A 25,971-nucleotide genomic window follows, 5' to 3' on the forward strand; every position below is an offset into this window, starting at 1 on the left:
GTGAGAAGAGATAGTGCAGTCAGTTGAGCCCTGTCAGCCTGTTCGGCTAGCCCTCATACTACCTCGGATGTCAACATTCCTTCTATCCGATTTTCAAGGCGTCGTCGTGTGGGTTGAGTGCCTATTCATGAGTTTATTTTCCGCAAGCGATGGCCGCTACAAGTGTAAGGAAAGAATCAGCTTGGAATTTTTAATGAAGTTGAAAGTGAACCAGCAATTTTTTGCGTGTAAATAAAGTGTCCCCAGAGTTGCGTGCAGTAATATAGCGGCTCTCGGATGCACTAATCGGTAAGCCGCCGTTTACCTGAGGGCCTATTATTTTATATATCGAATTACCTATACATCGAACTTTTTGTCATCCCCTTCAGATTCGATATATCCGGGTTCGACTGTATCAGTTTACGGGTTACAAATTCAAGTTTAGTTTTATTTGGGGTTAGAGTAGCTATTCGATCATAAGTTGAACATATAAAACGAGTGGAGTAATTTTGAGTTCTAATGAGGTAATAAATACAATGGAATTTCACACATTGGATGTATACTCAAATTTTGTTCCTATTAGTGTTCTCTATAGTAGTAACTATGAGAGCGGATGGTGGCATTATAAGTGTACAGGAGCCAATAACCCAACGTTCGATCCGCATTGTTACTAATCTCGATATACCAGGTAAGATTATCCGTACTATGAACACGTGAATGCTTTTATGACTATACAGGCTGTAACTCCGTGTTGTTAAGTAAGTACGTCGAAGAGCTGTTTTGAATGGGAGTTGCTCAGATGATGTTGCTGCTACGTCTGGTGTGCCGCAAGTCTCCGTGTTGGGGCCCATTCCTTTTTATTTATTTAATGCGAAAGCATTATATGCCCCATTACACGAAAACCCGTAGTTGTAGTCGGCGACGCTACCAAAAATGGCCGACGGCAAAGAGTAAAAACGCGTCGTAAAAAATGCTCGAACTGATGACAAATTTATCAGACAGGTTCATGTAAACAAAGTAAACTAATCCCTTTGAAATAAAAAAATAGGTAAATTTTGATCTGGGCGGGAATCGAAACCGGGCCTCCGGGGCGCGGAGGAGACCCGACTTTGTCCCCTACGGCCGGATAAACTCATCCTAGCTCGAGTCGCAACTCCCGCCCCACCACTACTACGAATTTCGCCGCTGCCGAGAAATGTATGCAGCCGTCTACGCCTCAAGCTCTGGCGAGGCACCGGCCCCGGCCGCCCCAATCTCTGCCCTACGCCACCCCAAGCTACCCATCGACGATAATAAAATCATCCTCCGTCCCCGTGGCGGCCTCAACCTTCGGACCGTGAACAGCGTTGCGCTTCGCGATGCCATTCTGCAAGCAGCCAGCCTCGGACACCAAGAGGCCAAGCCAGGCACCGTAATCAACACCCTCCACCACGTCGTCCTCATCAACACTCCCGACACGCAACGCCGACACCACTACCTCGCCATCAAGTCCGTACTCATCAAAGACACTGCCTACGACTACTCCTACGAAGCGGCCCCGGAAGACTGCGCCCGCGGTGTGGTTCATGGGGTCCCTCTCGCCCACTCTTACGAAGTCATTCAAAATCGTCTCAATCGCGGCGCACTCGGCCACCATGCGGATGTGTGCCCGGCTCCCAAGAAACGCCGCTGCTCCGGCTGTGACCAAGTAGACACCCCCCCAAGGACCACGCCTGCACGCCGCTCTGCAAGATCTGCAGCAAAGCACACCTGATGGCGGACGGAACCTGCAAGGCCCGCTACCGCACCCCATACCTCGCCAAGAAGAGGTACTGGGATGACAGGCGGGCCCCCGAGGCAACCGCCAATCAAGCTCCACCCCAACATAGCAGCTGCTCCATGACCCGCAAGCCTCAGGCCCTGCAGCTCACCCTGGAGTCCCTCCCGGTGCTGCATCCTGCCGCACTGAAACAGCCCTCCAACCATACCAAGCCCATGGCCTGATCCCACTCCTGGACCGGACTCAGGCAACCCCCACTTCCAGTTCCCCAAAACCACCTGCACAGGAACCCGGCCGCCACACCAGTGAGGTGAGCTGGGCAGGCGTAGTCTCCCAGGACTCCGCGAACCCCCTCTATAAGGAAATGGTGCATGTCCGCGCACAGCTCGCCTCCCTCCACACCACCAACCAACGCCTTCAGTCGCAGCTGCATGCCTTCCTGCAGGTCCACACCCCTACCCCGGCGACAATGATCTCGGCCGCTCATAAACTCCCTCCCCTACCACCTTCTCCTTCTACTCGCGAACCGCCGGCCAAGAAGAGGGCCGCAACTCCCACTACCTCCTCGGCCACACCAAGATCGGCCGCGGCAACCCCAGCCCTACCCTCCCAATTCGAACAACTCGTGGAGGCCAAAATTCAGGCCGCGGTACAGACGGCCATCCATGTCTTCACTCAACAATTCACCAACCTCTATAGCCGTCTAGACGAATTTGCTCACCAAATTGACGAGCGATTTAAGGAGCAAGAGGCCCTCCACTGGACAGCCTGTGCGGCCGCGCGGCCTAAAAAGAAGGCCAAGCTCCACACCCTCTCCACCCCTCCGCTGCAAACTACACCCTCAGCAATGGCTAGACCTCGCACTAGCCTCACCATCTGGCACTGGAACTGTCGATGGTTTGGCTCCAAGCGGGGGCTGGTTCACTAGTTCCTAGCTCGGGCAGACGGCCCCGACGTGCTCGCACTGCAAGAGCCCTCCAATCCTCTCACCCTACCAAGCTACGTGCCCATCATCCCCATTTCTCCTACGTCCCCTCGGGTCGCATTCCTCGTACGCCGTGCGCTCACTCCCACCTCACACCCGCTAGACGTCCCCGAAATAGATCATCTCTTCATCGAACTTATGCCGCAGTGCACTCGCGATACCCTCTTCATCCTTAAAATATTGACCCTTTTCGTCGAGCAGTTTGTTTTACAGAAACTAGATGGCGCTCACGACGGCGTGCGATACGTCTCCTCAATGACCGCGCACGAATACGAAACCATTATCGCTTCTACCTTGCTTCTGTGCGATCAGCTGTCGGAAATGCAACTAAGTTTTCGCTAAGACATTGTGGACTGGCATGTTAAGGAATGGAATGAATGTGTGTGGCCAAGTTCGCGAACCACTGCTGCAACTGTCCGAACGTGTTACCGGCACTTCGGGATGTACGGTTTTCCTTGATACACAAATTTGCTCATCCGCCAGCCTTGTATCGCTAACCTTCAAAGAAAGGGCTTCATCCCCAGAACGTCGGCAAGAGTACCACTCGTTAAACAATGACAATGGGAGTAGCGCCGCTTCCTGTCATAGTAAGTTTCGCGCACGTTTTCTATGCACATCTGACCCAAATGGCAGAAAAACTGACGCCCACTCTATCGCCGACGTATCAAGAATAAGTGAATGGGCGCACACTTGAATATATGCGCACTGTATACGGACAATAAATGACGGACTACACTGATGGCGCCCGAATGGTCGAAGCTGAATGTTTCGTGACGGTCCATAAGAGTAAGCAAATTACTAGCTGCCATATATATTTGCTTCAAGGTATTACAATGTACAAAACAGCTGCGTTTCAAGCATTGTGCTCAGCAAGAACAAATCTATCGGAACTGAACACACCCGCGAGCGATTAGGCAGAAAATAATCAGATAGTGGCCGCACCAACGAACTTCACTGAGTCAGAAACTGACAAGCCATTGCTTCAAAATATATGCCGAATAAAGAACAAAGAACAAAACACACTAATCCTGGCGGAATTTATGAGCGGAATGTTTGGATAGCTTGGAATACATATTTAGCCCCGCTTTTAGAACAAGCACCTTATACGCTGCTTGCGCCGTTTGGACATAGCTTAATCCGCTCCGAACGCGCTTTTGCATGTTCTCTGAAGCTGTGATCAAAGCTTCGTGTCATCCACCTGGTCACCGTCTACGATACCTTTGAAAACAGAGGTTTTCTAGGTTGCGCCGGCGTCATACATTTCCATTGTAAGCAAGGAGGCAACGGAGGCAGTTGAGGCAAGCAATGGACGCGTCACCACGTGATCAAACATGGCAGCGCCCACGGGATCGCCGCGAAAAGGGTCAATACAGCCACCCGAAGTGCCTGCTGCCACTACTTCGACCGACTCTTCACGCTAGCCAAGCGTGTCGCTCCAAAGAGCCCCTCCTAATTCTAGGGGATTTCAAGGCCCCTCACACGGCCTGGGGCTACCGAACGGCACCCCCAACGGGCGCCGGGTATGGCCCGCAGCTCAGCAGGCCGGCTTCTCCCTTCTCACAAATCACACCACCCCTACTCGCACTGCAAACAGTGTCTGCGCAGACATTACCCCCTACCTCACATTTACCCACCGCCTACCTCAAGCTGGTGGTGTAACACCTGGGAGAATCCGGGTAGTGATCACTACATTATTTAGATTCTCCTAAAGCAGGCCCAGCTCAGACCCACTCGTGGTGCTGCCATCACGAAGTGGGACTCGTTCCGCACTTTCCGAGCAGCCCACACTCTACACAACATCTCAGACATAGCTACTTGGTCCGACCAGCTCTAGTGCGACATCCGCGCCGCGACTCGCCCCCTCCCAGAGGACTGCCCTGCGGACGCGATGGATTCCCATCTCCTGCAGCTCTGGAAAGCCAAGGCGGGACTCGAGCGGAGGTGGCAGCGTCAGCGCTGGAATACAACATTCAGACGGCGGCTGACCCAGCTCAACAAGGAGACCGAGACGCATGCTGCGACTCTCTCTCGCTAAAATTGGGGATCGCTCTGTAACAGGCTGGAGCACAACATGAGCCTGCCTCAGACATGGAACCTATTCCGCATCTCATTGATTCGACTCCGTCCGAGACACACCAGAAACACATCATGACGAAGCTCATACACGCATCCGAAGCCTCCCCGCAGGAACTCCTGACGCTTCGTGGTCTACACTTCCCCGCATATCCCCCCGGAGACCACCCACTATACGGGCTCCCCCAACGATCTCCTCGACAAAACCACCACAGAGGCCAAAGTCAGGGCAGAACTTCAGCGCCTGAATACGTCCTCAGCTCCCGGTCCCGACGGAGTGCACAACAAGGCACTACGCAATCTCGATTCCCCCTCCATCACAGCCCTAACCGACTACTTCAATGAATGCTCGGTGCGCGGCGCCCTCCTAACCCCAAGTAAAGCACGCTAAGGTAGTTTTCATTCCCAAATCGGGCAAACCACTTCGACCCGCTAATATCGGTCCCATATCCCTTACGTCCTGTGTGGGCAAGCTTATGGAGCACGTTCTCCAGGCCCGGCTGAGCCGGTATCTGATAGATTCCAAAAGCTCCGTCTCCGTGTACGTGAATCTCTCCATCATCTCCTCATGTTACCTGCGGTAAAAACTGCATTTCATTGTTTAATCGCTGATATTAAGATGGAACTACGTGTAGTAGATTGCCATATTGCTGCCGCGTCCGGTATTTTCCCGAAATCTCGGTGACTTCGAAATACGCCTCGACGTCTTTCGGCCGTGTGGGACGACACAGAGGTCTATACCAATTTATTGTCAAATTTCTCGAAAGCGGATGACAAGAATATGAGTAAACCACTTCATTACAGTAGTTACACATGCACCGTACTTCAAACCCAGAGTGAATATTTTGCGTAATCACTTCTGAGCGAATTTCGAAACAAAAGTGGAAGGCAATGTGCAATGTATTGTACAAGGGATCTCAGGAGGATATAATTAAATGGTTGCGCAAGAAACCGCATCGAAAGGAACTATACTTAGGCGTTTAATTATTGCCGATTCAATATTGCAGTATGAGTAGAAAAATAAATGCTCAGAATAGATATTCTCAATTTAGTAAAGACCCTTGTTTGAACTCGGCAAGAGTTACATCTCGATGTTAGTGTCCGACAGGCCGCCATGGCGGAAACTACAGAAGGGAGCGTCACGTGACAATCTTGAATCCTAGTGATAAAAAATATAATGCATAACTCGCGAAAGAAAATGCACAATAGTCACGTGACAGACAAGCGGTAGTTATTTGCGCCCTGCATGATGTGCTGCATACGTGCGTGCGTCGGTGCGCCTGTTTAGTGCCATGGAACGTTCACAGAAGGAACGCCGTTCCCTCTGCCGCTCCTTCGTAAAAATAACGAGTTACCGTTACAGTTCCACCGGCCCTTAAAGGAATGGTGGCATTCCTCCGTTCCTCCCAAAAGGAACTAGTTCCTGGAACGCCGTTCCGTACAACACTGCACCAAAGGGAATATATCGCTTTCGCATACCCACACGTAAGCAGTTTGAAATGTCTCTGCCGAATTTCTTCTTTTTTTAACAGCCGTAATTTGTGGTGCGTATCAAGAACTACCAAGAAAGAAAACAAATAAACTTTCCTGCCGAGGTGGGTTTCGAGCCCGCGTACCTGCGGTCCCAAAGCGAGCGCCGTAACCATTAGGCTATACAGCCACGCTGCCAGAACATGCATTTATGCGAATCATATTGTTACGGGAGGATAGGAGGAAAGTAGAGAAGAAGATCGAGAGACACTGGCTGCTGCGTGTTGTTGCTGGACAGCTATCTTGACCACACTCACCCTACTTGTGCATATATTGTAAATGCATCCAGTCTATACTCCCAACATCCCCGTAACACATTGGTGAGAGGTGCGGGGTGCATAGGCTGGAAACGGAGCTCCGCAGTGGACGTCGCATGGTGGGGACCACCATGACTGACGGTGAGCACGCGGGATCAACGTCGTTGCCGCCTCCAACGTCAACGGCACCGTCGCCAGCTACGTCGTCGTCCCCATCGGTTGTGGTTGTACAAGCCAAGGATCCCGGAACTTTCTATGTCCGATGGCGCCCACGTTGAAGAGTGCCCGGCCATGTACGAACGCGTGAGTGGAGTCAACAGATGGGACCCTACGCCTATGCTAGCTAACGTGTTGTACCTAAGAGGCATGGCAAAGGTCTGGTACGAAAACCACGAAGAGGAGCTGACCAGCTGGCACCAATGCAAAGAGAAGCTAAAAGAGTTGTTTGGCCAACCAGCCGGCCGTAAGATTGCCGCAAAGCAGGAACTCGCCTCCCGCGCCCAATCCCCCACAGAGTTCTATGTTTCGTATATCCAGGACATGCTGGCGATTTGTCGTAAAGGCGATCACGACATGACTGAAGCTGAGAAGGTCGGGCACGTGCTGAAGGGAATCGCTGACGACGCCTTTAATCTGCTCATGTGCAAAGGCTGTTCTTCAGTTGATGCTATCATTAAAGAGTGCCGACAATTCGAGCAGGCCAAAAGCCGCCGAGTCCTGCAACCATTCGCCAGACTTCTTAATACTGCCGCAATGTCGTCTTGTGAATATCAGCCCACACAGCAGCATGCGTCGCCATCAGTGGACGTGGTGCGAATCGTTCGACGTGAACTGGAAGCGATGGCGCCCGCAGCTTTCTGTTCGCGTCGCCCTGACGCTACCCCTCTTTAAGTTCCTCTCGTTCAAGCCATCGTTCGCCAGGAACTTGAAAGCATTGGTTTACATTCTGTCTGTGCTGTCGCCAACCCCAGAGCCAACGAACGCCCTTCTACTCTGTTTGATCCATCGCGGCGCTTCTCTCCGCGTTATCGCAACCCGAGTGAGTGGAGAACTGCGGATGACCAGCCGATATGTTTCACCTGTAGTCGTATTGGTCATGTCGCCCGATACTGTTGCAACTCGTGGCCCTCAACACCTCGCACGCCGACCAACCTGAACCGTTTTCATGGAAATTCCCGCCGTGTTCTGCCCTCCGCCGAGTCTAACAGTGCCGACAACTCTGCCAGGAACACGTGGTACAGTCGCTCACAATCGCCTCGCGGACACCAGTCTCGTTCCCCACAAACACGTCGCCCATCTTCCCGTTCGCCGCAGCCACGTCGCCTTTCGAACCTTGTGGCGTTCGACCGCGTTCCTTCGGAAAACTAAGAATTGCACCCCTCGGAGGGGGTGCTGCATTGACAACTAATGCAGTGAATCCTCAGTCTGTGCCCACAAAGAGAAATATAATTGACGTCGAAGTAGACGGCGTACCTGTCCAAGCACTCGTCGAAACTGGAGCCCAGATATCTGTGATGAGTGCTAGCCTACGTAGACGTTTAAAGAAGGTCCTCACCCCAGAAGCTGCACAAGTGCTTCGTGTGCCCGACGGTGGCGTGCTGGTTGTTCTCGGAATGTGTACTGTACGTTTAAGTATAGCCGCCGCCCTACTTCTGTTCTCTTAGCTGTGATCGACAACTTCCCTCACGACGTTATCCTTGGGTTGGACTTTTTATCCAACCATTATGCTCTCGTCGACTGCGCAGCCGGCGTCCTTCAGTTGGAACTGTCTCAACTGGCCGAAGCTCCAAGCACCGCGCCTGTGCTCGCTTCAAGATGTGCCTCTGTCACCCGAGGCAGTCACTTACGTCGCTTTGACCTCACAGCCACAGGTTCCTGACGGTGAATATGTGCTTCGCCCCATCGTCGACGTGCTTTTGAACCGAAACGTTGCGGTTCCGCATAGGCTGATCACGGTTATGAATAATGACGTCGTTCTCCCGCTTCTGAACTTCAGCCTGTGCCCTCAAGTGCTTCCGGCTGGCATGTTCTTGGCCAGCGTTTCTTGTACGTCCGAATTTGATATTGATAGTATGGATGCCGAGAGTGGATTATTAGCACCAATTGCAGCTCACAGCTATGTTCCTTTCATGGATGACTTCGCCAAAATGATTGCAACTGACCTCACCTCTGGTCAGGCCTAGGACCTCCATCTCCTGCTCCAATCGTACAGTGACACCTTTGATTTTGGCGACCGCCCTTTCGACCAAACATCTGTTGTTCACCACCGTATAAACACTGGAGACATGAATCCTATTCGTCGGCGTCCCTATCGTGTATCACATGCTGAACGTAGAGTAATGCAATCAGAAGTGGACAAAATGCTCCGCAAAGGGGTCATCGAATCATCAGCCAGTCATTGGGCTTTGCCAGTCGTCCTCGTGAAGAAAAAGGATGGTACCTGGCGTTTTTGCATCGACTATCGCCATTTAAACAAGATCACGCGAAAGGACGTCTACCCATTACCACGCATCGATGACGCCTTGGACTGCTTGCACGGAGCTACATACTTCTCGTCCATTGATCTTCGATCCGACTACTGGCAGATTTCTGTTGATTAAATGGACCTTGAGAAGACTGCCTTCATAACACCTGATGGTTTATATCAGTTCAAAGTAATGCCCTTTGGCCTATGCAATGCTCCTGCGACATTTGAACGAATGATGGACTCTCTTCTGCGAGGCTACAAATGGACCACCTGTCTTTGTTATTTTGACGACGTTATTGTTTTTTTTCCCACGTTCAGCAGCCACCTTATGCGACTCGCTGCAATTCTTGCGGTCTTCCGAAAAGCCAGCCTTCAGCTGAACTGTACGATATGTCAATTCGGGCGCCGTCAGATTACCGTGTTGGGACATCTCGTTAACGCAACCGGTGTACAACCAGATCCGGATAAAGTTCGCGCCGTTCGCAGTTTTCCTGTGCCTCGTTCTGCTTCTGACGTGCGCTGCTTCGTCGGCCTGTGTTCTTACTTTCGCCGTTTCGTCAAAAACTTCGCCGACGTTGCTCGCCCTTTCACAGATCTTCTAAAGAAGAACACGCCTTTCTCATGGGGCCCGGAGCAGGCTCACCCGTTCGCCGCTCTCATCGGCTTTCTGACCACCCCTCCCATACTCGCCCACTTTGACCCATCTGCACCGACCGAAGTCCACACTGATGCCAGCGGCCACGGCATCGGTGCTGTTCTCGCCCAGCAACAGAATGGTACCGAGTGCGTGATACCTTACGCCAGCCGCCTGCTGTCACCTTCTGAGAGGAATTACTCCATCACCGAGGGTGAGTGCTTGGCTTTAGTGTGGGCTGTCGCCATGTTCCGGCCATATTTGTACGGCCGCACGTTTTCGGTCATTACAGACCACCACACCCTCTGCTGGCTGTCTTCCCTCCGGGACCCGACAGGACGGCTTGGTCGCTGGACTTTGCGGCTCCAGAAATTTTCTTTTATTGTCATCTACACGTCTGGACGTCTGCACAAGGACGCTGATTGCCTCTCTCGTCATCCCGTGGATCCTCCTGATCCAGTTGCGCATGATCTGGAGACCTGCGTGTTGGCTTTCACTGACATGTGCGACATGCGCGTTGAACAACATCGCGACGAGTACTTGCAGGCCATCAGCGCCGGAGTGCAATCTGGCAGGACCGACGGCCCTGTTTAAGGTATAGCAAAAAAAATTGTTCGCTTTTGATGCTCCAACGGGTGCAGTTTATAGAAATGCCATATTTGTTTTTAATGGCTGAGTTGCGGATTTGGAAACTTCATGCTTCTATTTTTTTTTCAAATTTACGAACATCCTGCGATTCTTTGAAAACATTACACATTTATAAACGAAAATTCTATTTGCTGCAGTCTCTGCAATTTAATTTTCCCTCTTAATGCAACACATTTCATTCAAATCGTTTCAGCGATTTTCTTATAAAATCATTCCTGCATTTTACGTGTATTTGAGAATATGGCATCGAAGATAGGCCCGAGCTAAAGCTTCCTCTTAAACAATGGATCACGCGAGTTCTATAGGAAACCCATGAAACAGAACCGTGACGTATATGCAAGACCGTGGCCACAGTGGTGCACAAATAAGAAGTCTGCTCAAGGAAAAAAATATATATTCAACGGAAGCTTCGCGGGAGCCTTTATCTCGGCCAGACATCTCTCCAGAATGCGGACGAGCTTTCTGGCCAGGTGTCTAGCAAAACCGTCGATTCATTGTCAGTAGAGCAAGTAGCTGGCCGTATTCGAGATAACGCTGATACACAAGCGCGCTCGTTTCCAAGCACCGATGTGAAGCGACAGCTTCAGGGTGTGTTTCTTTTTATTGCGCTTTCTTTAGTTGTGCGTCATAGATACGTCATAGCGGGAATTTCGAATTCTTTAAGGTCGATACGCCACGTGGTGGCGAAAAAAAGAAACTGTACGAAATGTCCCTAATTCCTGGTATTGAGCCAGAACAGAGCAAACAAATAAAATTGTGCACTCAAGCCATCAGGCCCAGAAAGTTTGCTTTTGGCTTGCGAGGAAATGATTGTTTCTACTTGTCTGAAACAGACGTCATAGCATTCCTCGTAACTTAAACGTGGCAATGAAGAAAAAAATTTGCTTAGTTGAAGCTCCACTACGACTTGAAGACGTTTCCTAAATTGGTCTGGAAACGCTTTCCCTAATATAGTCCCATCACTAACTATAGTACCGACTTGCTCTATCTGGAGCACTTGCTTAGACCATCCCAGGCTCATCACCCAGCGAATGACTACAAGGCCGCTCTTCCGACTACCAACAAATACTCGCGCGGTATCGTGAACCGATTCATATTTCAGTGTCCAGAGCTTCCATTCGTGCTTTTATTGCGGAAATGTCAACGTAATTGCCAGGTTACAAGAATTCAAATTCTTGTTACCACTTCATGCATCCTACGCTGCTTTTTATATGCCCTTTTTTTTCAAAAGATACAGAAGCACCTTCAATTGCTACCATCTTAGGTTCTTGCTTGAATACCTCCCACTGCGCAAAAAAGTAATAAATGGCGGCTGGTCACGTCAATGATAATTTCTCTGACATGGTTTAGAAAAGGCTCAAGTGACAGTATTAGATCATTAGGCTACCGTAAGTTACATCTCAACGAAAAACGTTAAAACTGTCATTTGGCAAAAGAACTTGATACAAAAACGACCTCTGAAGAATACTGGGTGCATATTGTAAGCATTTAGTCTAGGCAGGACACTAAGGCTGATAAATTGGAGCTTTTTCTTGCGTGAGATGTGTCCCGATATCGGGTGTAGTGGTATGGGACATTTCCCTGTTCCCCACCAACCACATGCTGGCAATCACATGCTTCGGTATTCCACGCGTCAGCACTGGTATCATGGCGCTGCCTTGTCGAGAACCAATTTTGCGCATATACGCAAAAAAGCCTACTACGAATAAAATCTTGGTTTGGGCTAGTTGATGTGACTTATTTCGAATAAATTTTTGGCGCCAACAGTGATGCCCCAAGCAAGGAGCTAACTTCTGTACAGGTGGTTCCGTGTAGAGATGTAAGCGGTTAAAAAAAACATTGAAAATTTCGGGAAGAACAGTTCTTTTTAATTTTTTTTCAGCCAGGATATATTAAAAAAAAGCAGCCTCGCAGGGAATCACGTGCCAAAACTTGTGTACGTGCACTCGAACATCAATGTCCGGAAGGCTTCGCCCGCTGCAAAGCGAAGCGTCGACGTATTAAGCGGAAGTGAATCGAACGCAGAATGATACAAATGTCTGTCTTGAAGCTTTCATGTGAAATCAATGCCTTGACGTGAAATCCTGCCTAGATTTTAAACCCGGAAGCTCAGCTGCGACTTTTTTTGTGAAATAATGTAACAATTATATTGTTTTTCGAGTTAAAAATAATGTGACGGTTTTTTCATAGCTCTTTGCGCAATCCTCTTTCTTTCTTCAATTTTTTGTATTTGTCCGAAAAAAAAACGAAAGAAACAAGGCCCCGAATTAAAAAGACCTTCTTACGCTAGAATTGTTCGTAAGAAATAATTTCACCCAATCCGGATGCCAAACGTATTACCTAAGGCGGCCGGCCAATGACAAAGTGAACTTACGAAAGAAAATCTTTGTAAATGTGGCCCCAGGATTTTTCGCGCCCCCCCAAATTTCATGTGTTCAGTTGCGTACTTTCACGCACTGTCGCTTAACATGAAGAATATAGCCTCTTGTCATGATGTTAGCATTGTAATGTCAGCACCGTGTAAACAGCTCAACAGTTGTAGCATGATGAACCACAACATTTGCGCCATGATGATGAAGGCAGGTGATACAATAGACGTAACCAGGTTTACGGAGGGCGTGTCAGGGGTAGTGTATCGCATCCCAATTAGCTGTGTGATAAAGTACATCGGGCAGACCGGTCAGTGCTTGAATGATCGGACGCGACTGCAGCGACTTCATGTCAAGAATGGATATGGCAGCCTGGTAGCCTCACCTTCCAAGGTAGGGTAATGTTATTTGGAGTTTACTAAATTTAGGCTTGAATTGAGTTTAACTCTGGAGTTTTACGTATCAAAACCATTATCTGATTATGAGCAACGCTGTCGTGGGGGAATCCAGATTCATTTTGACTACCAGGGGATCTTTAACGCGTCCCCAACGCGTCCCCAATGCAAACACGGGCGTGTTTGCATTTTGCCGCCATCGAAATACAGCCGCCGCGGCCAGTATTTGATCTCGTGTCCTCGGGCTTAGCAGCGCAATGCCATATTCGCTAAGTTAGCGCGGCGTGTAAAAACGAACGAAGTTTATAGTCAGAGCTGCAGGTAAGACAGAGAAGTAGGTCACAGAGGCTTATAACATCAAGCTTAGGGCTGATTCCTGTGTCAGCATGCTATATCTGTCTCTTCTCGATAAGTAACCGCTTTCTCTTGGCAATTCCCTGTGCGTGTCATTTGTTTAGATTAGTATGCGCAACTGATAGCCGAGCACTCATTGTTGTAATTGTTATTATGTTGTAGCGTGCCCAATGTGATCACGTGGCATGGCTGTCAGGATAACAGATTGCTCGTTCTGGATAAACTCAGTTGGAACTTTTGCGCCCGTCCTGTTGTTGTGTTCTTTGTGCATGCCTATTTTGCGTCGGCAAATTAATTATTTATGACCTCCTAATTTCCCTGTCTATATCCACATTGAGCCATATCCCTATCCCTATCAATTCCCTATCAGTTCGTAGTTTCAACATCTTCCACTTTGACCTTTTTCTCACCAATAACGCTCATGCTGCACAGAGACCAATCGCCTGTCTGACGCATACTTTATGTTCCGAAAGGAATCGCGGTACATCATCGGCAGGCTTCCGTTTTCATTCTCCCGATTCCGTTTTGTTTTTCCATAATGCAATGATATCTAAAACCCGGCTTCGCAACAAACAAATCAGCACATCCTGCTGCCGCTTACTATGGGAGCCACGCACCTCCGATGTACGCATTGTCAAGAGAAGGGCGTGCGCCATTTGTGCATTACTATGGCGCAGCGCTTTGACGTGCTGCTCCTACCTTTGCTTTGCCTCTCCCTCCACGATGAGCAGTTGTAACCACAGAGACGGCTTGAACTGCAGCGACATCTGTACTCACAAAAGCACCACGAGGGGTTTTCTTTGCATTTGCCGCGAACACAATCCTGGGCTCTTTCCTGGAGCATGCCGGCGAAGTCCTCCTCTGGGTCTGTACGCCTCATAGATGCCTCTGCCATTACAGCATCTTCAGCCTGTGGATGCTGACACCAAAATGATGGATATCTCGCGCTATCGCACAACATCAGCGGTTGCAAAATAATGGAACGTGTTGAGCTCCAGACAGATTGTGATAATGGTTGCTGTTTGTGCACGTATTTCGGAGACAACATCTATAAAAATCCAGAGCAGAGAGATGTTATTATGTGCATCGCAAAGAGGTTGCTCTTGACAAGGTACTGGTGTGCTGGTGATAAATTATTATTCATTGTGCTCGTAAAAATAGCATCAATGGGCATAAAACATAAGTTTTGACTATTTTTTTCTGAGCTTTTGTGCCCGGTTCCAGCAACATTAACCAATTTGCTGTAAAACAGTGCGCTTCTTTCAGAGATCTGCCTGGTTGCCACATAAATTTGCTCGCAGCAGTAAAGTTTGATCCCACAGGAGCCGCGCGCAGTGTCAGGGATTCATGAATCCCGCTGTATCAATTACAGAAAATTCAAATTCTTGATGTGTTTAAATTTGAATTTCTTGCCTCACGCTCCGGCACATTTTCTTTGCCGCCTAAAAGAATGCGGACGGGATATTTCTTCAAAATCCTAATGTTTATAGTAGGATAATTGGTCAAGAAATTCTTGAATATTGGATCCATACTGGCGAGGGAGGGGGGGGGTTGAAATATATAATCGTACGCAACGGTTCGCGCCACTGACATTCATATCTCTAAACTAACATCTTTTCTACGTGACGTAGTGCATCGAATGCGCAAGTTCGTTTCGTCTAAAGGCACTCCCCCAAAAATGGTGCATCTAATGTGCGTCAAAGTGTGCTAAATGTGTATTTCAATAGTATAACAGAAAATACTTATTTAATGTGCAGTTCTAAAAGTTCATGTACAATATATTTATATCACTATAGAAATCTTGGGCGTTCGTACCAAGCTACTTCGCACAAATAATAGAACATTGTTGTCATTAAATTATTATGCACATACGAGGTGCTGCCCAAAAGTTCCAGGAAATCGGTCGTAAAAAATGGGTTCCCCATAATGCCTAATCAGCACTGTCTCATTCAAAGTAGTCTCTTTAGAATGTATACAACGATCCCCGCGTTTCTACCGCGATTTAATGCGTTCGTGGAGCTCTCCAGGAGACAGTCTGTTGAGGACCGTATGCGATTCCGACTGAATCTCTTCAACATTGTGAAAGGGACGTCCTTTGAGCTTCAACTTCAACTTTGGGAACAAGAAAAACTCACAATGGGCGAGGTCATGTGAATAGCGTGGGTGTGGAAGCACTGTGATTTGTTTGGATGCCAGTAACTGTCAATAATGAGTGATGTGTGAGCGGGCGCTTTGTCGTGATGGAGAAGCCAGTTATTCTTCCACTCCTGCGGACGCTTGCGACGTACGCTCTCTCTTAAGCACCTCAAAACGTCACAGTAAAGCTCGCTAATCACGGTTTGTCAAGGAGGTAAGAATTCCTTGTGGACAATTCCATGCAGGTAAAAAAACAGTGAGCATTGAATCATGGGCTTCACATTCCCACAAACTTGACGTGCCTTTCGCGGCCGCTGGGCATTTAGCGTCTTCCATTGCGACGACAGCTGTTTGGTTTGAGGACCTTAGCCATAAACCCATGTCTCATCCCTGGTTATTACATTGGCGAGGAATAACCGGGGATTGTCTCTGATTTGTTGCGCCAGTTCCGTACAGACAGAGTAACGGGGCAGCTTCTGTTTGTCACTGAGCATTCTTGGCACGAATTTTGCAAAAATGCGCGTCATGTTCAAAACATCCGACAAAAGTCGCTAAACTGTGCAGTATAATTGTCCTACATAATTGTCCGTGGTTATCCTCGTTGACGGGCGTCCAGAACGTTCGTCGTCGTCAACACACATTCGACCCTTTTTCAAGCGTTTATGCCATTAGAACGTCGTACTTTGTCTCTTGGCGCCGGCTCCAAGAGCATCCTCTAGCATACGATGAGTTTCTGTCGTAGTTTTGCGAAGTTTAAAACAAAACTTGATGCAAATTCTTCGCTTCTTGTAATCTGCATATTGGCTGCTAAGAAATGCCCCAAATCAGTCAAACGTTGCGTTGCAAGACAACACTTCGCAAAACTTTTATTAGATGCAAGTCGTTCAGCACACTGATCCGCAAGGCATACTGCTAGCCACATCTAGCGGCGAAAATGTGTGCCACACCCAGTTTTCCTGTGCTTTTCAAATTCCCGGAACTTTACTGTAGCACCTCGTACTTCTAAACAGCCTCTATTATAGCATCACGCCAAATTCATGGACCATCATTCCTCGTTGTACCATACAACCACATATCAGTGTGCTTCTTTTACGATTTTACCTGAGAAACGTGTGAAATCGTGGTATAAAAATCATGGGATAAAAATGCTTTAACATGAAAGCGAATTTTACTGCAGTTACTTCTTACAGTGCATCCTCACAAATATTGAACGTGTGAAATCGTGGTATAAAAATCATGGGATAAAAAATGCTTTCACATGAAAGCGAATTTTACTGCAGTTACATCTTACAATGCATCCTCACAAATATTGAACTTGTTTATAAAATACAGAACTTATCACTGCACTTGCTATAAAACCTCTGCTCCAAAAAGTATTCTTATCCGTGCGGATGAGTGAAAAACGACATCTTTGTTATTTCTGAATATTTGACGCCATTAGTATCAAGAACCGGCTTCGAAGCACCGAGCCTAGAGAAACATCGGCGCCCCTCTCGTAGTTTTTAGTACTCTGCAACTTTTCGAAGAGAAACACGTAGCACTAATTTTCTTTTCCCTTAGATGAGTGCGTCTTTTTCGGGCATCAAGTTGCCGCTGGTGAGACCAAACGCTTGAGGAACCCGTGTGTACTAATTTCTTGCACCAGACAAGCTCTGGGAGTGATTATATCAGGGTGAGTATTTCTTGCAAAGTATCTGTTGTAACCGCAACGGTAATGTCATTACCAAAAATGAAAGTTCTATACCACCTACAACGCCGTCACACACCCAACTATGCATATTACATACAAGGTAGACCGAAAAAAAAAATATTCGGCAGAACCCATCTCAAAGGGGCTGTCGGTAGTATGCGTTCAACATTGAATGAATATAGCGGCAAAACATATTGCCACCATCAAAACTAGTTATGTATGAGGCGTCTCCATTTTTGCGATTTCTTAAGAACACTCCGTGCCTTTTAGCGAAGCCTGCACATGGCGACCAAAATGCAGGGCTGTCGGTGCGTGCGAAGGCTGGGAAACACGTCATGCGGCAATCGGGCGCCTGGCTAGCGCTTCTTTGTGGACGCGTTGCACCATCTACAGGCGCTGCCGAGAAGTCCGTGCGTGCGTAACCAACGAGAAACGAAGCTTGGTTCGCTGGTGCGTGCGAACGCTGTGAATGGTTCCCTCGCTTGCGGCGTACCCAGTGGCACATACACAGTGAACAAAGTTGGAGAGCTTCATTAAAGAGCAGCACAAACCGAGCTCATTCAGGGTGCAGCTCGCTAAACTGTTGGCATGAAAGATTTCATCAAAAAGCGGCACAAATCCAGGGTATTTGATGCACATCATGCTAAAGGAACGGGTTGCTATCCTTGAGGAACCCGCATGACGTGGGCTCAATTCCCTTCGATTGTTAGGGTATTTCAAGTACTTTTCGGGAGCTATCTATCTATCTATATTTCTTCGTAAAAACTATTTTTCCGACTATCTGAGTCACTGTGTAGTCTGTTGTCAATTGGGTAGCACATCGGGCCGCTGTGCTGAGGGAACAAGGTTGGAAACCAACCGTCAGACAAAATTTCGTAAATGAGTCTGTGGCGTTGTGTACATATATGGCTGCCTGCAACGAACTTGTTTCACGCCGACATGCGTCATTCTAGATGCGGGGCTGAGTAGGTAACGCTGCTGGAATAAACTCGTTGACGCTGACCGTACCTGCCGTTCGGCCTGTGCTGGTCTTCGAAGAACCTCGTTGATGCCAAATGAGGTCACTGCGTATGTACCAGTAGGTGCGCGCCGATCTTCAATGAATGTCTTTGACGCCAATTTAAGTAGCCAGGTGTGTGGCACTGGGAATGTTCCTCCCTAAAATGACGAAAAGGATCCTATAAATTTCTCCAATGCTGACCGGAATATAACCCGCGTCACAAAGCTTACTCAAGGACAGCAACCCGACGCGCAGGCTGCGCCACAAATGCACTGGGAACGTGCTGCTGTTCAATGAATCTCTCGCCAACCTGGAACACATAGTAAGCGCCAGTGACTGTGCGGAAAGCGGGGGAACAATTCTCAGCGTTAGTAGGCCCCGGCGCGCCACCATTCTCGTCTCGGAAGTCACGCGCGGACTTCTCAGCTGTGCAACCAGATGGCACAGGGCGTCCAGCAAGAAGCGCGGGAGAGGAGCTCGGTTGACGCATGACGCGTTTCTCAGTGTTCGCACGCACTGAGATTCGCACGCACATTTCGCAGGCTACGCGTAGGCTTCATGGCGGCGGTGCTACATGGCGCCGACTACTTGTACGAAAGCGCGAAAAAGGCGTCCCGCTGCAGTATGTACATAACTGGTTTCGACTGTGGCAACATGTTGTGCGGCTAAAGTGATTCAATGCTTGCATTACCGTCGACAGTGACTGCGAGATGTGCGTTGCAGCATTTTTATTGAATGAAATTATGGGGTTTTACGTGCCAAAACCACGATCTGATTATGAGGCACGCCGTAGTGGGGGACTCCGGAAATTTGGACCACCTGGGGTTCTTTAACGTGCACCTAAATCTAAGTACACGGGTGTTTTTCGCGTGATGGCAATTATATGGACACTTCAAGCGGATTTCTGCCGTCGTCATGTCCGTCGCCGTTGTCGTGAGGTTCCGTATAGAGTCCAACGGCGATGAAATGCTGTATGCTGTATGTGCGAGTGAAAGCGCGTGAGGGACGCGCGCTTTCACGGGGAGTGAACGCACGGCGGAGACCAAACGCGACATCTTCCTTCCCGCAAAAGGCCGTGGGGGGACGGTAGGGAGGGACAGGAGGCGACATTTAGCTGCGGCACCAAATGCGTACTTATATAAAAACGTCGCGAGGCGAGAAAATGGTAAAGGCTTCCGACGCTGTTTGACGAGTCTCCCATTCTGATCTCGTCAAAAACCTCCGAGCTGCCCCCAGAGGCACCGGCAACAGTCACCAACGCCGCGCGCGTTCGTTGCGAACGCGGGGAAAACGCCGACGGCGTCGACAACAGTTCTGCGCGTTGCCGCTGCTGCTGCATGTGCAAGTTGATACAGCTGCATGATAAAACTACTATCCTTACTCCGTAGAGCTCTTTACTAATTTGCCATCGCAATTGATGCTTCGCCACTCGGGTGAAACAGTGACATTTTTAAAAATAATGTCTCTCCACCTAGATTCACATATAGACATGAATTGGCAGTAAGAAACTCTATTTTGCTAACAGCTGCGCATGCAAACATTATACTTTGTTTTGATGCGGAGCGTTCACATTGACGCGCAAATTGAAGTTATCCCACAGAAACAAAGCCTATAGTTACATGTGACAGGTATATTTCTGAGGTAGATATTTCTGAGGCTGCCTTCGTTTAGCATTCAATATACTTATATTTAGATATGAGTCTTTGTAATCTCAACCAGTCAAGAGTAATTCTTCAAAACGGATACAGAATGAAGAAATATATACGTAAATGCGGAACGTAACGCAGGACAATCTATGAAATATAGCGTAAAAAGCGGACTACTCGGGGTTTAAAATGGCATGTTGCCCTCTTATTCAACTAATATTATTGTTTAATTATGCATGTTACCCACTATTATGTCTTCTGCCAAAACCCTTGGACTTAAAAACATGAACATAGGTAATTGCAAAGTTTTTCTTATTTCTAGATGCCCACACCATGGTGTACCAAACGAGCGCATTCCCGGAAGAGCTGCACAGAATGACGGTTCTTGGCCGCATTGTTGTGATAGATGTCGCCGCAGACCTAGGTAAACTTCAATAAATCTTGAAGTTCGCTTCAATAAATGCTTCAGAATTTTCTGAATATTCTTCGCATAAATATTTAGAAACCTGCATGATTGATGTATCAGGTGCTGTATCGATCAATAATACATTTCTAATAAATTATAGCGTGTCCAGGAACAAGCGTGAGAGAGGAGCCGCGTAGCTGCATGACGCCTTTCTCAGTGTTGGCACGCACCGGCACGCCATACATTTCGGAGGCCACGCGCAGGCTTCGCGGCGGTGGCGATAGATGGCGCCGAATGTTCTCAGGAAAGCGCAAAATATGAATATCGCTGCAGTACGTGCCTCTTACATAACTCGTTTCGGTGGAGGCAAAACGTTGTATCGCTTTATTGATTGAATGTATTACCGTCGACAGTCAGTGTGGGATGGGTTCTGCCGCAATTTTATTTCACGAAGGCTATAACGAGACGCGCATGGGCTTTTCGACGGTTCGGTAATGGCGTCGCGTAGAGTTTGGTGGGCTTGTTGCTTTATAGCTTCACGTTCTCATGTCGAAACAAACTAGGTAGGGGTCCGACGGAGCGGTCAAGCACATTTTCGGTTATTGTGCGACGCTTAGCAACTGGTTTTCGTCGAATCTTTGCTGATGACGAGAAGCAGTGATTTCATTTATTTCATTTATTGTACCCTCAATGCCTGCGAAGGTTTTACAGAGAGGAGGGGGTTACAAGTAATATCTACATTGTTACATGAGAGATACAACAAGAAAATGTACAATTTGACAAATAATTCGGTAGGAATACAATGAGTAGAAAAAAAGCTATTCCAAAAATACAGGATATACAAGTACATGAAGCCGCAGCCTCGTAAGTAATGTTGTCTAAGGCATCAAAAACAGGAAATTGTCGCTGATGGCTACAATGTTTGCGGGAAGGTATTTCCACTCTAGTGACGTCTTACATATGAATGACTGGAAAACTGTATACGTGCTGCAAGAAGGGACATGAACCTTGTAAGAATGATCGATGCGACAGGATACGTAGTGTGGAGTATGAAGGAATACATCGTGCAGCGTTGTATAGTAAAACATTTTGTTAAATAATAATAAACGCGATACTTTACGTCGAGCTGCAACAGATGGAAGAGAAAGGGTAGTTTTCATGGCTGTTACGCCGGCAGTTATGTTTCTGTCATAATTCGAAAGAATAAAACGAGCATCGATATTCTGAATTAATTATGATGTATTACTTAACTTTAGGTTATTAGCGTTCCAGACTGATATAGCGTATTTCAATTTTGGCCACAATAGTGCTTTAAAAAGGAACAATTTCAAAGAGTTTGGAGCTTTAAAAATGTTTCGCCTTAAGAAACCAAGAGCACGGTTAGCATTGTTTCCTATATTATTAATGTCGGTTGTCTAGGTAAGGTCAAAGGGAATGTGAATTCCTAAGTACTTATACCAGTTTACGTTCTCTAAAGGAAGGTTATATATATATATATATATATATATATATATATATATATAGCATACCTGAGAAGAGTGAGGTGTCCTAGATACATGCATAGATTTAGACTTGTTAACATTTCATTCCATTAGCCATATACTGCACCAGTGAGACATTCTATTGTTACGGCGCAACCAAGAGTGGCGCTACTCAGAAGATTTCTCGTGTGGAGGTGGAACCGGTCTCGACAGCCATCTTGTTTATGTATCGGTGCCTCTCGTGTAAATATTAAACATACATCTTTATATGTGACTTCCGTGACGTAACAAATTGGTGGAGATGCGCGGTACCGGCAAACTTCGAAAGAATGATGGACTCCTTACTTCGCGGCTATAAATGGTGCACATGTCTTCGTTATCTAGACGATGTGATAGCCTTTTCACCAACTTTCGCGATCCATATAACGCGTCTGTCGGCCCTCCTTGCTGTTTCTCGACGCTCCGCCATACAGTTGAACTTATCCAAATGCCATTTTGCACGTCGTGAAATTACCATACTTGCCCATCTAGTGAGTGTTGGTGGCATTCAACCCCTGACAAGATTTGTGCTATCCAGAACTTTCCTTTTCCATCTTCCACCAGCTTTCACCGCAGACGTAAAAAGTATTGTTGCACTTTGCTCGTATTTCCGTGGTTTCATCAAATTCGCCGAAACCGCTCACTTAAGCGAGACGTTGCTTTCGCATGGGTCCTTGTTCAAACCGAACCTTTTCCACCCTCGTACACTAGCTAACGGCTTCCCCATAGCTCGATCATTAAAATACATCTGCATTCACTAAACTTCTCACAGATGCCAGTGGCCATGGAATTGGGGCTGTACTCGTTCAATGGCAGCGTAACGAAGCGCGCGTAATTGCATACACCAGCCGCCCCCTGTCACTTGTTGAGAGGAATTTTTCAGTTACTGAACGGGAGTGCCTGGCGTCAGTTTGGGCAGTTGCGAAATTCCGCCTCTACTTGTACGGTCGCACACTTTCCATTGTTACCGATCGACATGCCTTATGCTGGCCCTTGTCACTTAAAGAACCCACTGGCCGATTGCATAGATGGGCGCTACGGTTCCAAGAATATTCGTTTGTGGTTTTATTCAAGTCGGGCTGCTTGCACAAGGACGCCGGCTGCCGCTTCCGTCATCCTGTCGACCGCCCTCAATATGATCTACATGACACCGACTCTTGCGTCCTGGCTATTTCTTACCTGCGCGACATTCACACTGAACAACGGCGTAATGACTGCTGACGTATTCTCATCGATAGTCGCAATTCTGGACATTCGGAGCCCACGCGGCGCATTTTCGTGACTCGCGACGACGTTCTCTACCGTCGCAGCTTACGCCATAAAGGATCAGAATTTTTACTCGTTGTACCACTCCATCACCGGATTTCCCACCACGCCATCATGTGACTTCCGCCACGTAACAATATCTAGGTCGGATTGAAGACGGTTAGTACCACAGTTTGTAGTTATTTCCCTAAACATAACACAATCATCAGCGAAGAGATGAATGTTCGAAGTTACTTGCGAAGGAAGGTCCTCAATATATGAAGAACAACAAAGGACCCACAGCTCATTCTTGGAGCACTCCGGAGGCAACAGAGCACATCGGTATATTACAGCCGTATATTACAATTGTGAGCGATTAAAATGAAACATTCGATCCACTTTAAACGATTAGCATCAACATTAAAATGGATTAGCTTGTGGATTAGAAGTTTGTGACAGACTTTTTCGAATTCTTTTGAGAAGTAAACTAATGCAGTGAGTTCATGATGAACGATCAAGAATTGGTGCAACTGATCAATGAAAGACAGGAGTTGTATATTGTACAAGTATGACGCCCTAAAGCCATGTTGTGTAGGTGAAAAAAATACGTTATCTTCAAGAACGACGACGAGGCTATTGAAGTTTGATTACGTGCTGGGTAGTCAGATGGGGCGATAGTTAGATATAAGTTTTTGTTACCAGATATGTGGAGGGGAACCACCTTGCAAACCCTCAACTGACGAGGTAAAGTGCCTGTGTTCAGTGACTGTTGAAAAATTTTGCTTGGTATAATAGAACTGTACGCGGAAGGGTTTTTTAAGAACTTAGTGTTATTTGAGTCGAAGCCAGGTGAAGAATTGCAGTCGAGTTTGTAAATAAATTTAGCGACACCAGATGTATCAACTATCACTGGGAACATCACTGGAAAATCATAGTTACGTAACTCATTAAGTTGCTTATTAAGAGCTCCCGAAAAAAGTTTTGACAAAGGTTTCGTTAACGTGACTTGCAGAACCATTCTTAGGAACAGGATACACAGTATAGTCGTCTGATAAGATTAAGTTATCACACACAAATTTAATTATTTTCCAAAACGTTTTCATTCTAGTTTTAAGAATGAATGGAAGGGTAACAGTAAGGAAAGTACGTTTTTAAAATTTTAACCCTTGAAATATATTCGTTAAAAGCCTCCTTGTATTCCGCCCAATGAGAAGCAGTCTACGGTAATTTAGGTGAGGGGTAGCTGCGGTTTTTACGGTTAGAAAGTCGCTTTATGTGATCGTTATACCAGGGAGCATGTGGGTTTGGAGTTAAGGTATGGCTGACAATATGTTTGTTCATTAGTTCATATACTTTATGAGCAAACATGTCTCAATTAGATTGAACAGAACGGTCATCAAAGTTAGTCAGGGGTGTGTCAATGCGCGTAGATAACTTGCCATCGATGGCCTCGAATCTTGTTCTCCTATACTCGAGTATACTTTCAATTTTCCTGATATTTTTAGTATGGTTCGCACTAATGGTAAAATGCATAGCAGAACAGTCACTTAAGGCGGAAGGAATGTAATGTTAGAAGGGAGCTAGGGTTCAGTAGTGAGTACTAGGTCGAGAGCGTTTCAGATACAAGCATTATCCCTAGTAGGTTGCGTTACCACTTGCGAAAAAGCAAAAGGAAAACATAAATCTAAAAATTATTTGGCTCTAGACGAAAATGTCAGTAATGAAGGAGGTTGACTGTTCCATGAAATGTTAGGAAGGTTAAAATTCTCTAATAATTATAGGGGTGATGACGGAAAGCGTGATGATACGTTATTAATTACATCATGCAGTTCGCTAACTAATGTGGTTGAGGCAGAAGGAGATCGGTAGCATACACCAGCTGGCGTTGAATGTTATATGAAGCCCAGACGATTTTGAGGTTAGTAGTAACAGAAATTTGCGAAGAAGGAAAGTCGTTAGAAGGGGCGAGTAGAACGCCGCCTCGGCGATGCACAGCGCGACCCTCCCTATAAATTGTGAAGTGATGGGCACCCTCAAAGAATTCAGAATTATTATTACTATTGGAAACCCACGTTTCTGTTATGACGATAAAGTGTGGAGAGCAACTGTTAATCGCTGAGGTCAATTAAAAAAATTTGTTCGCCATACTTCTATTTTTAGTAAAAAAGATGGACACATGGTGTTGTGAAGACTGACCATTTCACCTCTCGCTCCGCTAAGTCATGTTACCTGCAGGAACTATGTTTCCTGCGCGTTGGCCCTGCGACAGGTTTTTGTCACTCATTTAATTCCGGCATTAAAAACGTAGCACCTGTCGTTCATAAGCAGCTTGTCGTATCTTAGTTTAAATGCAGGTGCACAGGGCTGACTATTTTCAAACTCGATAAGAATTCGGCGTGTTGCGGGTGAGTATTCTTGGCTAAGAGCAATGCTGCTTGTTTTGATATAATTAGGTAGCGAAATAGCATGTTCTTTTATTTGAAAATTTGAGAAATTTACAATTACGGGTAGAGATTTTCCCGTTGAAAAAACGCCTAAGCCATGAGCACGTTCAGTTGAGCCGGATGAAAAAGATGAGAGTATGGGTTTCAAGAAAGATATAACCTTGTTCTCGGTTTGTTCCCATGTTTCGTTAACATCTGGAATGTTCCGAAGGATAGGGTTGTTGCGCCGAGATCTGTCTTCGCGTGAGCCCGCATAAGTACGTTTTCTTCTTTTAGGGCCTTGACTGAGCTCTTCATAGGAGACAGTACTACGCCCTGTGCCTCAAGATTACTGAATTTTTCCTCCATTTAGTTTCCATCCGTTTACTCAATACTGTAAATTTTGTTTCCATACGTTGTGGCAATTCTTGCTATCTTGAATATCGATGGCTTGT

At 47.1% G+C, this 25,971-nt stretch overlaps 1 long non-coding RNA gene across 1 annotated transcript in view; it reads left to right on the top strand.

The window, feature by feature from the left end:
- LOC125943775 (uncharacterized) overlaps window positions 1-20,337 on the top strand; it is a 105,079-nt gene extending 84,742 nt beyond the window's left edge. Inside the window, exons 3-4 of the long non-coding RNA XR_007465886.1 lie at window positions 17,147-17,258; window positions 20,245-20,337. This is a non-coding gene — a long non-coding RNA (uncharacterized LOC125943775). The remainder of the gene's footprint in view (window positions 1-17,146; window positions 17,259-20,244) is intronic.
- Window positions 20,338-25,971: the final 5,634 nt, after the last annotated feature.

Source organism: Dermacentor silvarum, chromosome 3 (genome assembly GCF_013339745.2).
Source record: "Dermacentor silvarum isolate Dsil-2018 chromosome 3, BIME_Dsil_1.4, whole genome shotgun sequence".
Classification (NCBI taxonomy): Eukaryota; Metazoa; Arthropoda; class Arachnida; order Ixodida; family Ixodidae; genus Dermacentor; species Dermacentor silvarum.